This window comes from Haematobia irritans, chromosome 3, assembly GCF_050003625.1.
Source record: "Haematobia irritans isolate KBUSLIRL chromosome 3, ASM5000362v1, whole genome shotgun sequence".
NCBI lineage: Eukaryota > Metazoa > Arthropoda > Insecta > Diptera > Muscidae > Haematobia > Haematobia irritans.
In genome coordinates, this window is record NC_134399.1 from 219,834,070 (window position 1) to 219,846,795 (window position 12,726).

General features: G+C 33.3%; 1 protein-coding gene across 4 annotated transcripts in view; it reads left to right on the forward strand.

Moving 5' to 3' along the window:
* Positions 1–438: 438 nt before the first annotated feature.
* The window catches only part of LOC142232230 (uncharacterized), a 129,957-nt gene continuing 117,669 nt past the window's right edge, over positions 439–12,726 (forward strand). For 3 of the 4 annotated variants that reach the window (XM_075302964.1, XM_075302965.1, XM_075302966.1), the window contains exon 1: positions 7,825–8,312. The gene's annotated coding sequence lies outside the window, so the exon portion shown is untranslated. Of the gene's footprint in view, positions 567–7,824; positions 8,313–12,726 lie in introns of those variants that run through there. The other variant, XM_075302967.1, reaches the window with a different exon arrangement.

Below are 12,726 nucleotides of genomic sequence, written 5' to 3' on the forward strand. Positions count from 1 at the left end.
AAATACAAAAAAGAAATAGGAAAAAAACCAACAACGGCACAAAACAATACATTACAACTAAACATACCAGCAGACATACCATTCGAGCATACCCCACCACCATTAATACATACAGTTGAGTGCAATAAAATAGTTGTGACCCGCAATGTATTGGTTTCAGGGAATATATAAAAATGCGAGAGAAAACAACGTTTCTCAAAACTAACAAATGCAAATTCTCGAAACGTGCTATCATTCGAATGCAAGTGGGGAGGGGAAAATGCCTAAATTTAAAGCAATTTTTTCATAAGCAGAATTTTATATTTTTTTATTTTGTCACGAACCTATAGCGTTATGCGGTAATAGGTTTTTGCAAGGTTGACTTACTCAATTCTATGGGGGAAGATTGACAGTTCATTAATGCAGTTTGTGAAAAATCTGTGTCTCGTTAATTTTGTCGGAACCGGCTTTCTGTTTTTGTTATATTATTTTTTTGTTTTGCGAAAATTTAATCACATAAGTGCTTAATGTTTTTATGATTCTTTATGACATGCCAATTATCAAGCAGCTTCTGATTTTTAGGAGTGGTACGTTGACCTTATTATGATTTATAAATTTATTACAAAAACAATTATAATACAAGTGCAATTGAGGTGAGGTGAAACTTTATTTAAATTTCGACGTAACACAATTTAAACAAAACAAGTATATACAGCAGTAAGTTCGGCCGGGTCGAATCTTAAATACCCACCACCATGAATTAAATATAATAGTTTACTCTGAAAACTCTTCGTCGTAGCGGGTTACTTGATAATGTATAGCATTTTCGGGGGGTTTGATGACAAACCTTCTCCCAAGCAAATCAGTTCGACCCGTACGCTTCCCGAAGAAAAAATTTTAAGATTCTACCTATGAAGATCAGATCAGATTCTGGATTTATGAGAACCAATTTTGTTTGAGTTTTAGAGAAATCATAAACATATCGTGTATAAAGGGTGATACGGTCAACATTTGGTCAATATAAACTTGACGTATTTCTTTCAATTTTGCATTTAAAAAACCTGAACACCCCTCATTTTGAAGGTGTGTGTGTGTAGAATGTTGCTCCTATTTTGATTTTGGAATTCACTCTTCAGTTGTCAAAATGCCGTCCAAGCAAGAAGAGCAGCGTATCAAAATTTTGCTCGCGCATCGTGAAAATCCGAGCTACTCGCGCGCAAAGCTGGCAAAATCGCTAAAAGTTGCCAAATCAACCGTTACAAATGTAATTAAAGTGTTTGGGGAACGTTTGTCGACAGCCAGGAAGTCTGGATCGGGGGGAAATCGAAAACCGGAAGCCGCTGAGACGACAAAGAGAGTTGCCGGTAGTTTCAAGCAAAACCCTAACCTCTCTCTCCGAGATGCCGCAAATAAGCTGGGTGTATCGTCTACAACCGTGCATCGAGCCAAGAAACGAGCCGGACTATCGACTTACAAGAAGGTAGTGACTCCAAATCGCGATGATAAACAAAATACGACGGTCAAAGCGCGATCCCGGAGGCTGTACACGACGATGCTGACGAAGTTTGACTGCGTGGTAATGGACGACGAAACCTACGTCAAACCCGACTACAAGCAGCTTCCGGGACAGGAGTTTTATACGGCAAAAGGAAGGGGAAAGGTAGCAGATATTTTCAAGCACATAAAACTGTCAAAGTTCGCAAAGAAATATCTGGTTTGGCAAGCCATCTGTACCTGTGGCTTGAAAAGCAGCATTTTCATAGCTTCCGGGACTGTCAACCAAGAAATTTACGTGAAAGAGTGTTTGAAAAAACGTCTGCTGCCTTTCCTGAAGAAACACGGTTGTTCCGTACTGTTTTGGCCGGATTTGGCATCTTGCCATTACGGTAAAAAGGCCATGTAGTGGTACGCCGCCAACAACGTGCAGGTTGTTCCCAAGGACAAGAACCCTCCCAACACGCCAGAGCTCAAGCGGAACCTAAAGAAGACCAAAAAAACTGCTAAGGACGAGCAGCAGTTCAAGGCAAACTGGCTTTCTGCGGCGAAGAAGGTGGAAAAGGTACCTGTACAAAATCTGATGGCAGGTGTCAAGCGTGAGGCCCGGCAATTCAGATTTGGAAAAGCGAAAGCCTAACTGAATATTTTTCCTGAATTTTATACTAATTGAACTTGAAAAAGAAATTTAATTTGATTTTTAAATAAACGATTTCACCGATTTACACGCGTTTTCCCTTGACCAAATTTTGACCGTATCACCCTTTATGATGAAATAACGCCTTGATTTGAAATCTTAAATCTGTAGATTTTTTCCGCCATTATTTAAATAAATACGATGAGTAAAATCTGGAAATTTTACTTTCAATTTGAAGCAATTTTCATGATCAGTGCGCCTGTTATACCCTGAAAGAAGTGTTTTCTGAGGAACGAAATTTTAGACAAGCAAAGTTTTCTTTTGACACACATTTTAGAGACAATCGTTAAATCGCTTATCAAAAAATCGGATTAGTTTGCTCTAAACGAAAATACTTTATACGAAAGGGGAATTTCGTTTGTCTAAAATTTCATTCCGGAGGAAAATATTTTTTCTTTGGGTGTATCCTCAAGAAGTTAAATCGGTCGATATCGATGCGTTGCCAAATGGACCGGTAAAAATAAATGCGATACAGATTTTTGAGGGTCTAAAATTCCAGTATATTTAAATTTTTGTGAAAATCGAATAAAAACTACGGTTCCTAGAAGCCCAAGGAGTTAAATCTGGAGATCGGTCTTTGTGGAGACTATACTAAACCATGGGTCGACACACACCATATTCGGCTGACCTATTTTCTCAAATACCTCTAGAATTCCACTTTCTGACGAATTGGGTGAAAACTACGAATTCTAGAAGCCCAAGAAGTAAAATCGGGAGATCAGTCTATATAGGGGCTATACCGAAACATGGACCGATACGGACCATTTTCGACACACCTCTTTATGGTCCTAAGATACGTCTATATTTCTAATTACCGGCAAATTGGATAACAACTACGGATTCTAGAAGCCCAAGAAATAAAGTCGGTAGATCGGTCTATATGGGGGCTATACCACAATATGGATCAATAGGCACCATTTGCGACACACCTATTTGTGATCTGAAAATACCTCTAGATTTTCAATTTCAAGCAAATCGCTTAGAAAATATAGTCTCTAGACGCCCAAGAAGTAAAATCGAGAGATCGGTCTATATGGGAGTTATATCAAAACATGGACCGATAGGCACCATTTGCGACACACATATTTGGGGTCCCAAAATGCATCTAGATTTCCAATTTCAGGCAAATCGGGTAATAAATACAGTTTATAGAAGTCCAAGAATAAAAATCGGGAGATCGGTCTATATGGGGGCTATACAAAAACATGGACCGATGGCCACCATTTTCGGCACACCTTTTTATGGTCCTCAAGTACCTCTAGATTTTCAATTTCAGGCAAATTGGATAAAAACTACGGTTTTTATAAGCCCAAGGGGGAGCCACCGTGGTGCAATGGTTAGCATGCCCGCCTTGCATACACAGGGTCGTGGGTTCGATTCCTGCTTCGACCGAACACCAAAAAGTTTTTCAGCGGTGGATTATCCACCTCAGCAATGCTGGTGACATTTCGATTTCCAATCACACTTTTTTATGTGATTGGAAATCGATTTATCTGAGGGATATATATAACTATAGACCGATATGGACCTAGTTAGGCATGGTTGTTAACGACCATATACTAGCACAATGTACCAAATTTCAACTCACTCGGATGAAATTTGCTCCTCCAAGAGGCTCCAAAACCAAATCTCGGGATCGGTTTATATGGGGCTATAAAGGGTGATACGGTCAAAATTTGGTCAAGGGAAAACGCGTGTAAATCGGTGAAATCGTTTATTTAAAAAATCAAATTAAATTTCTTTTTCAAGTTCAATTAGTATAAAGTTCAGGAAAAATATTCAGTTAGGCTTTCGCTTTTCCAAATCCGAATTGCCGGGACTCACGCTTGACACCTGCCATCAGATTTTGTACAGCCACCTTGTCCACCTTCTTCGTCGCAGAAAGCCAGTTTGCCTTGAACTGCTGCTCGACCTTAGCAGTTTTTTTGGTCTTCTTTAGGTTCGGCTTGACAATAGCCCAGTATTTCTCAATTGGGCGGAGCTCTGGCGTGTTGGGAGGGTTCTTGTCCTTGGGAACCACCTGCACGTTGTTGGCGGCGTACCACTCCATGGCCTTTTTACCGTAATGGCAAGATGCCAAATCCGGCCAAAACAGTACGGAACAACCGTGTTTCTCCAGGAAAGGCAGCAGACGTTTATTCAAACACTCTTTCACGTAAATATCTTGGTTGACAGTCCCGGAAGCTATGAAAATGCTGCTTTTCAAGCCACAGGTACAGATGGCTTACCAAACCAGATATTTCTTTGCGAACTTTGACAGTTTATGTGCTTGAAAATATCTGCTACCTTTCCCCTTCCTTTTTCCGTATAAAACTCCTGTCCCGGAAGCTGCTTGTAGTCGGCTTTGGCGTAGGTTTCGTCGTCCATTACCACGCAGTCAAACTTCGTCAGCATCGTCGTGTACAGCCTCCGGGATCGCGATTTGGCCGTCGTATTTTAATAGATTCTTCTTTTCTTTTAAGTCTTATAAAATTTAAGGTACCTATTCATATTCTTAGATATGAGGAAACTTTTTATATCTCTACTCATACTACAAACTATTCCAGAAATGAGCCCATTACGCGTTCGCTTTTTGAATATAATGCTGTAAATGCTAAACTTAATTTAGACTTATCAATGTCTTTGAAAAAATTTAATGAAGTACTAGAATCTTACTACTTTTAGTTTACGAGCTAGTCTGTAAGGATTTTTGTATATCCATAGACTTAAATAAATAAATAAATAAATAAATAAATAAATAAATTTTGTTTATCATCGCGATTTGGAGTCACTACCTTCTTGTAAATCGATAGTCCGGCTCGTCTTCTGGCTCGAAGCACGGTTGTAGACGATACACCCAGCTTATTTGCGGCATCTCGGAGAGAGAGGTTAGGGTTTCGCTTGAAACTACCGGCAACTCTCTTTGTCGTCTCAGCGGCTTTCGGTTTTCGATTTCCCCCCGATCCAGACTTCCTGACTGTCGACAAACATTCCCCAAACACTTTAATTACATTTGTAACGGTTGATTTGGCAACTTTTAGCGATTTTGCCAGCTTTGCGTGCGAGTAGCACGGATTTTCGCGATGCGCGAGCAAAATTTTGATACGCTGCTCTTCTTGCTTGGACGGCATTTTGACAACTGAAGAGTGAATTCCAAAATCAAAATAGGAGCAACATTCTACACACACACACCTTCAAAATGAGGGGTGTTCAGGTTTTTTAAATGCAAAATTGAAAGAAATACGTCAAGTTTATATTGACCAATTTATATTATTATGGACTGATATGGACCACTTTTGGCATGGTTATTAAATATCATATACGATCACCACGTACCAAATTTCAAGCAGATCGGATGAATTTTGCTTCTCCAAAAGGCACCGGAGGTCAAATCTGGGGATCGGTTTATATGGGAGCTATATATAATTATGGACTGATAGGAACCAATTCCTGCATGGTTGTTGGATACCATATACAAACATCACGTACCAAATTTCAACCGAATGGGAAGAATTTTGCTCTTCCAAGGGGCTCTGGAGGTCAAATCTGGGGATCGGTTTATATGGGGCCTATATATAATTATGGACCAATTTTTGCATGGGAGTTTGAGGCCATATATTAACACCACGTACCAAATTTCAACTGAATCAGATGAATTTTGATCTTCCAAGAGGCTCCGGAGATCAAATCTGGTGATCGGTTTATATGGGGGCTATATAATTATGGACCGATGTGGACCATTTTTTGCATGGTTGTTAGAGACCATATACTTACACCATGTACCAAATTTCAGCCGGATCGGATGAAATTTGCTACTCTTAGAGGCCTCGCAAGCCAAATCGGGGGATCGGTTTATATGGGGGTTATATATAATTATGGACCGATATGGACCAATTTTTGCATGGTTGTTAGAAACCATATACTAACACTATGTACCAAATTTCAGCCGGATCGGATGAAATTTGCTTCTCTTAGAGGCCTCGCAAGCCAAATTTGGGGGTCCGTTTATATGGGGGCTATACGTAAAAGCGGACCGATATGGCCCATTTGCAATACCATCCTACCTACATCAATAACAACTACTTGTGCCAAGTTTCAAGTCAATAGCTTGTTTCGTTCGGAAGTTAGCGTGATTTCAACAGACGAACGGACATGCTCAGATCGACTCAGAATTTCATCATGACCCAGAATATATATACTTTATGGGGTCTTAGAGCAATATTTCGATGTGTTACAAACGGAATGCCAAAGTTAATATACCCCCCATCCTATGGTGGAGGGTATAAAAATACGTAGAGACAAACGTGTTTAGATATTATGACTGCAGCCTTTTTAAATAAATTAAATAAATTTTTTAAAATCAAAAATATTTCATTCAATCTTTATATTATTTCTTTAAATAAAAGATTTGAAACCTTTTTATTTTTAACACAAAAACTTAATATTTCAGTTTAAAGGTTATTAATTTATGACAAAAATGTCCTTTTTCGTTTTACAATCTGTTCATAATTGCGTATTAAACAGCTAAAACTAAATTTTATACACTACCGGTTACCTGTAGGGAGCAGAAAATGAAGCCGACCCATTTTTGTCGGCGGCGACTGACGCTAAATTTTTGTCTCCGACAGATTGACGGCTAAGCCAATATAAATATGTCTCTTCGGCGACGGACAAATATTCATTATAAAATCCATTTGTAGTTATTCGAATGGTAATGAGATTAGTTGTACAACCAATCTTACCATCAAATTTACATTTCATTCAAATTTTCTGAGCTAAATTTGTGCAAAATTATTATAGCAGCTTCAAATTGATTGATTGTGGGCGAAAGATTCAAAATTTTGGCAAAATATACGACAATTATTAATACATTTTTCTGATTTAAATCATTATTTTTGATTAATTGGCGGCTAAATTTGAGTCGACATGTTCGGCGTGGGGTCGACTGCCAAAAACTAATCGGCCGTGCAACTCGCAAACTTATTAGGAAACTCTTCAGCATATACACAAAAATGTTTAATTCTTTATCCATCCAGAAATATTTCCAAAAAAAAAACAACATTTTTGACATAGAAGAAAGTGAGGTAATTAAGCGAGCTAGAATAAATAACCCGCTCTGATAATTTCCCTAAAGTTTGAAGATTTTCAGCGAGGTAATTAAGCGGGAATTATTGTATTTTATATTGGACTTTTTGGCTTGCCTCTCACCTTTAGCTCCGATTCAGTACTAAAATTATGAAAATCGAGACGAAATTGTCGCATCTAATATTCAAAGTAAATATAAAAATTATTTTTTGACTACATATCCTTCTACAAATGCCCCTTTGCTACAATAACGAACATCAGTGTAAATATTTGTCTAATACAAAAATACAAATTGGCAAAAAGAAAAAGAAGCAAACAAACAAAACGAACAAGAAAATACCAAAGTAAAATGGTATATTGTATAAATCAACAACAACAACAACAATAATAACACAACTCGTTTCAACAAGTGATTTTTCCTTACACAAACGAATCAACGGAGAAAAAACACCAAACATGAACAATGGGTGAGAGAGTATGCGAGTAGCCTAGGCTTACGTTTGTGTTGTTGTTGTTGTTGTTATTGCTAGCAGCAGTCCAACTGGAAGTTTGTGTCCGAAGTCTTTCGTTATTTGAATTTTCAAATTCAGTTGCTGCGGGTTTGTAATCGAGAGAGGTTGTGCACAACGGCACAGCGTACTACAACGAATAAATTTTGCGAATAAATCATCGTGAAGTGAAATATAAGACCAAGTGAATACATCTGAAAAACAACAATAACACAAACAAAAGAAGAAAAAACCAACTCAGTCCGAAAGTCAAAATAATAACACTGGCAAACCAACAGAAAAAAATCATACACTCTTCATTACTACACTACGATTGTTTTCTCCCCTCTACACCCTTTCTCTCTCTCACTCATCAGAGTTGTTTTCACCATCTACCAGAGAGTCAGTGATAGTTGTTCGTTTGCGTATGCAAGAAAAATTAAATGAAAGTCCAATGTGAATGTGGTTCAGTGTGTGCGTGCGTGTATGTGTATATGCTTTTAGTTTATTCGAGTGTATATGTCAAAGCCTAAGTCAACCCAAACTGAACCCATAGAAGCAAGAATCGCTCTTAAGCAGAAAAAGAAAATGTAAGAAAATTGTTATGGAAAAATTAATTCTACAACAACAACAACTAGTTTAAAACATAAACGAAGTGCCCCAAAGCAATAGTAAAAGAAAAACTCCAAGAAAAACCAACGAATAAAATAGCAAAACAGAATAAAATAGAAAAATTTTAATGGAATTCAATTGAGCCTGTTTTGAGGCATAATGCAAAACTATGCAAACATCCCACCTTTTCAACTTTACGAACCAGAATAACAACAAACGATCAAGTTATTAGAATTCCTTTCATAGTTTCCTTCACAAAAAATAAAATACCTCAACTAATAAAGATGAAAGAAAATTTTTTAATGAAAATAAAATTAAATTGTGTGGAAAATTAAGAATGACTACAACAACAAAAGCTTCTAATAAAAAGCCCAATTTAGTAATTCAAATTTGTCACATACACATAGTAATTGCTAAGAAAACAATTTAGCTGTGAAAACACAAGATAGAAAAAACGTTGATTACTTGAAATAGAGAAATATAATACTTTAATTACAATACCCATGTCTTTTGACACCAATCAGAGATGTTCTAAATAAATAATATTCACATACAAAAAATTAAAAAAAAAAACTATAATAACAACGAAGATGGCAACAACATTTACAATTAGCAATTAATTAATGATGATGAGAATTAAAAACGTAATTGTTAGCATTAGAAAACCTCAGGAAATATTTCTATAAAAACCAATGTTCATAAGCAAATATATAAAATATTTTTGACACATAAAATATCATACACGAAAATATTAAATGTAAAAAAACTCACAAAACAGTCAACCCTCTAGAGCTCTAAAGCCAAGTTAACTTCATTTTAGTTCATGGAATTTAATGCGTTTTAGTAAAAATTTCTGCAATATGAGAAAGTTTTCTTTTTTATGCACGTTAGTTAAATAAACTAAAAAAGGGAAAAAAGTTATACACAAATGAAAGTAATACACAAGTTTTACTGAATTCGTATTTCCCACAAAATAGTTAAAAGTTAGTAAGGCACTAAATACATTTTTTCCTTCTAAATTTTCTTATATTAAGTAAAATTTCTTATAATAAGTAAAAAAAAAATAACTTATAATAACTTTTCATGAATTTGGCCAAAATATTTACTTATTTTTGTGATATCGGCGTTTGTTAAAAGTTTCTATAATTAAAGTAAATTTTCCTTCATGGTGGATTCACATTTTTTAAGTGCAGATTCGGGCAACCAACCAAAATCTACCAAAATTTGAAGAAAATTTTACCAAAAAATTACCAAACAAAAAAATCTTATTTTTCTAAGTATTATTTCTATAGAAAATTTTGTCAAAATTTTATTTCTATAGAAAATTTTGTCCAAATTTTATTTCTATAGACAATTTTGTCAACATATTAATTCTATAGAAAATTTTGTAAACATTTTATTTCTATAGAAAATTTAGTCAAAATATTATTTCTATACAAAATTTTGTCAAAATTTTATTTCTATAGATAATTTTGTCAAAATTTTATTTCTATAGATAATTTTGTCAAAATTTGATTTCTATAGAAAATTTTGTCAAAATTTTAATTCTATAGGAAATTTGGCCAAATTTTATTTCTCTAGAAAATTTTGTAAAAATTTTATTTCTATAGAAAATTTTGTCAACATTTTTTTCTATAGAAAATTTTGTCAAAATTTTTTTTCTATAGAAAATGTTATTTCTATACAAAATTTTGTCAAACTTTTATTTCTATAGAAAATTTTGTAAAACTTTTATTTCAATAGAAAATTTTGTCAAAATTTTGTTTCTATAGAAAATTTTGTCAAAATTTTATTTCTATAGAAAAATTTGTCAAAATTTTATTTCTATGTAAAATTTTGTCAAAATTTTATTTCTATGTAAAATTTTGTCAAAATTTTATTTCTATAGAAAATGTTGTCAAAATTTTATTTCTATAGATAATTTTGTCAAAATTTTATTTCTATACAAAATTTTGTCAACATTTTATTTCTTTACAAAATGTTGTCAAAATTTTATTTCTTTACAAAATGTTGTCAAAATTTTATTTCTATACAAAATTTTGCCAACATTTTATTTCTAACGAAAATTTTGTCAAAATTTTATTTCTAACGAAAATTTTGTCAAAATTTTATTTCTATAGAAAATTTTTGTCAAAATTTTATTTCTATACAAAATTTTGTCAAAATTTTATTTCGGTAGAAAATTTGTCAAAATTTTCTTTTTATAGAAAATTTTGTCAATTTATTTTTTTCTATAGAAAATTTTGTCAAAATTTTATTTCTATAGAAAATTTTGTCAAAATTTTGTTTCTATAGAAAAATTTGTCAAAATTTTATTTCCATAGAAAATTTTGTCAAAATTTTATTTCTATAGAAAATTTTGTCAAACTTTTATTTCTATAGAAAATTTTGTCAAAATTTTGTTTCTATAGAAAATTTTGTCAAAATTTTATTTCTATAGAAAATTTTGTCAAAATTTTATTTCTATAGAAAATTTTGTCAAAATTTTATTTCTATGTAAAATTTTGTCAAAATTTTATTTCTATGTAAAATTGTGTCAAAATTTTATTTCTATAGAAAATGTTGTCAAAATTTTATTTCTATAGATAATTTTGTTAAAATTTTATTTCTATACAAAATTTTGTCAAAATTTTATTTTTATCTTAAATCTAAAGATTTCTTTAAATCAAATTTCCAAAATTTGTGTCCTCAATTTAATTATTTTTTTTTAATTAAATGTTATAAACTGTTTATTCAAAACTAAAATCAATGGCAAAAATTAATTGAACCATTTCAGAAATGATGTAAAATTCGAAACATTAAATAGTCGAATAGTTGCAAGTCGACATTTGAAAATTTTGAATAAAACGAAATTTTAGAAGTCGAATTCTCCAAATTTTGAACAATTTGACATTTTAATTCTCATTACAATCCGTTCTATAGAGCGTATATGCTATTGTTTTGATATTCATCTCCACTTTGCGATGGTTCAAGACCCCATATAGTTAACTAGGGATTGTAATAAGTGTCCAATGATCGACTTTATCAAAAAGTTGGAAAATTCGATTTTCTAAACTCTGCGATTGCCAACTTTACAGCTTTGTCATTTCCAAAATTTCAGCAGGATGTGAACCATGCCACATTCTGTCTTAATTACACTCATGTGGAACACTGAATTTTAAAAATTGTTCAAGGGGCTAATTTACCCATTTATATTAATTTATATTTTATTAAACATTTTTTCAAATCTTTTTCCAAATTATCTTTTTCGATGTATGATATCAAATAAATGATCCTATGATGTAGGGTATAACAATCTGTGAAATATTAGATTTAATCAATTTCTTACAGTACATGTTTGAATTCATACAATTAAATACCACAAAATTATTGCCAAGCATATTAGTGACGTTCTAAATTATGAAAAATATATCTAATAACTCAACAAAAAAAAAAACAGAACAAGTAACAAATGATGGCACCATAACAATTATTTAATGATGATGACAAAAAAGAACTCAATAAAAGACAAAAAAAAAAACGCAATGCTAACGACCCTCAACTAAATGAAGTTTATGGCGGGGATTGCTGAGTTTCTATCAAAATAAAAAAAAAACAGCAGCATCATCCAAAACAGCAAACTTCAATCATTCAACCATCGATTCTAGCCAACCATCCAAACTCCAAACATTCAAGCATCTATCAGTCGGCCAAAGATTCGTATGTAACACATCCACTTTATATTTTAAGGTGGGTTGCATGGATGTCTGTGCGTAACCTAAAATTCTGTCACATTCTTCAAAATCTGATTGTTTGCGAAGTTTTTTTATGGTTTTATTTACTCAATGGTTTACTTTTGCTTCTTTGTTGTGTTCATAATATGGTTCTGGCGTTGTTACCTTGTTCACCAAGTGTGAGCGAATTGGTCTTCATTATATCGACAAATTAAACCATAATACCTTGATTTGTTCACCTGAACAACAACAGTAAGAACCTTTTTCAGTACGAGGATACTTTCTAAAATTTCAATTCGAAATTATTTGAAATCTTCAAATATATTAACTTATAAATATTTAAATTTTAAAAGCTCGAAAAATATTTGCTAATGGGCTCATTGGAATTGAAAACATGTGTAAGTTTGTAATTTATAACAGCGTTAAACGCTGAAAGCGGTATTTTGTTGACATACTTTTGAGCTAAGAATAGCAGATGTTAATTGGTTAAGTTCTGGCTACACGTTTTAAAAGACTGGAATGCCAATGAGAATAATTTGCTATAAGCGGGAATTGAGGAGCCAACGTAGGGAAATGATTACCACATCTGTCTGGGCGATCTACTAGAACAATTTACGAAGAAAAAATCCAAAAATACGTGGATAAAAAAATCTACTTTTCGTATAATCAAATATTTATT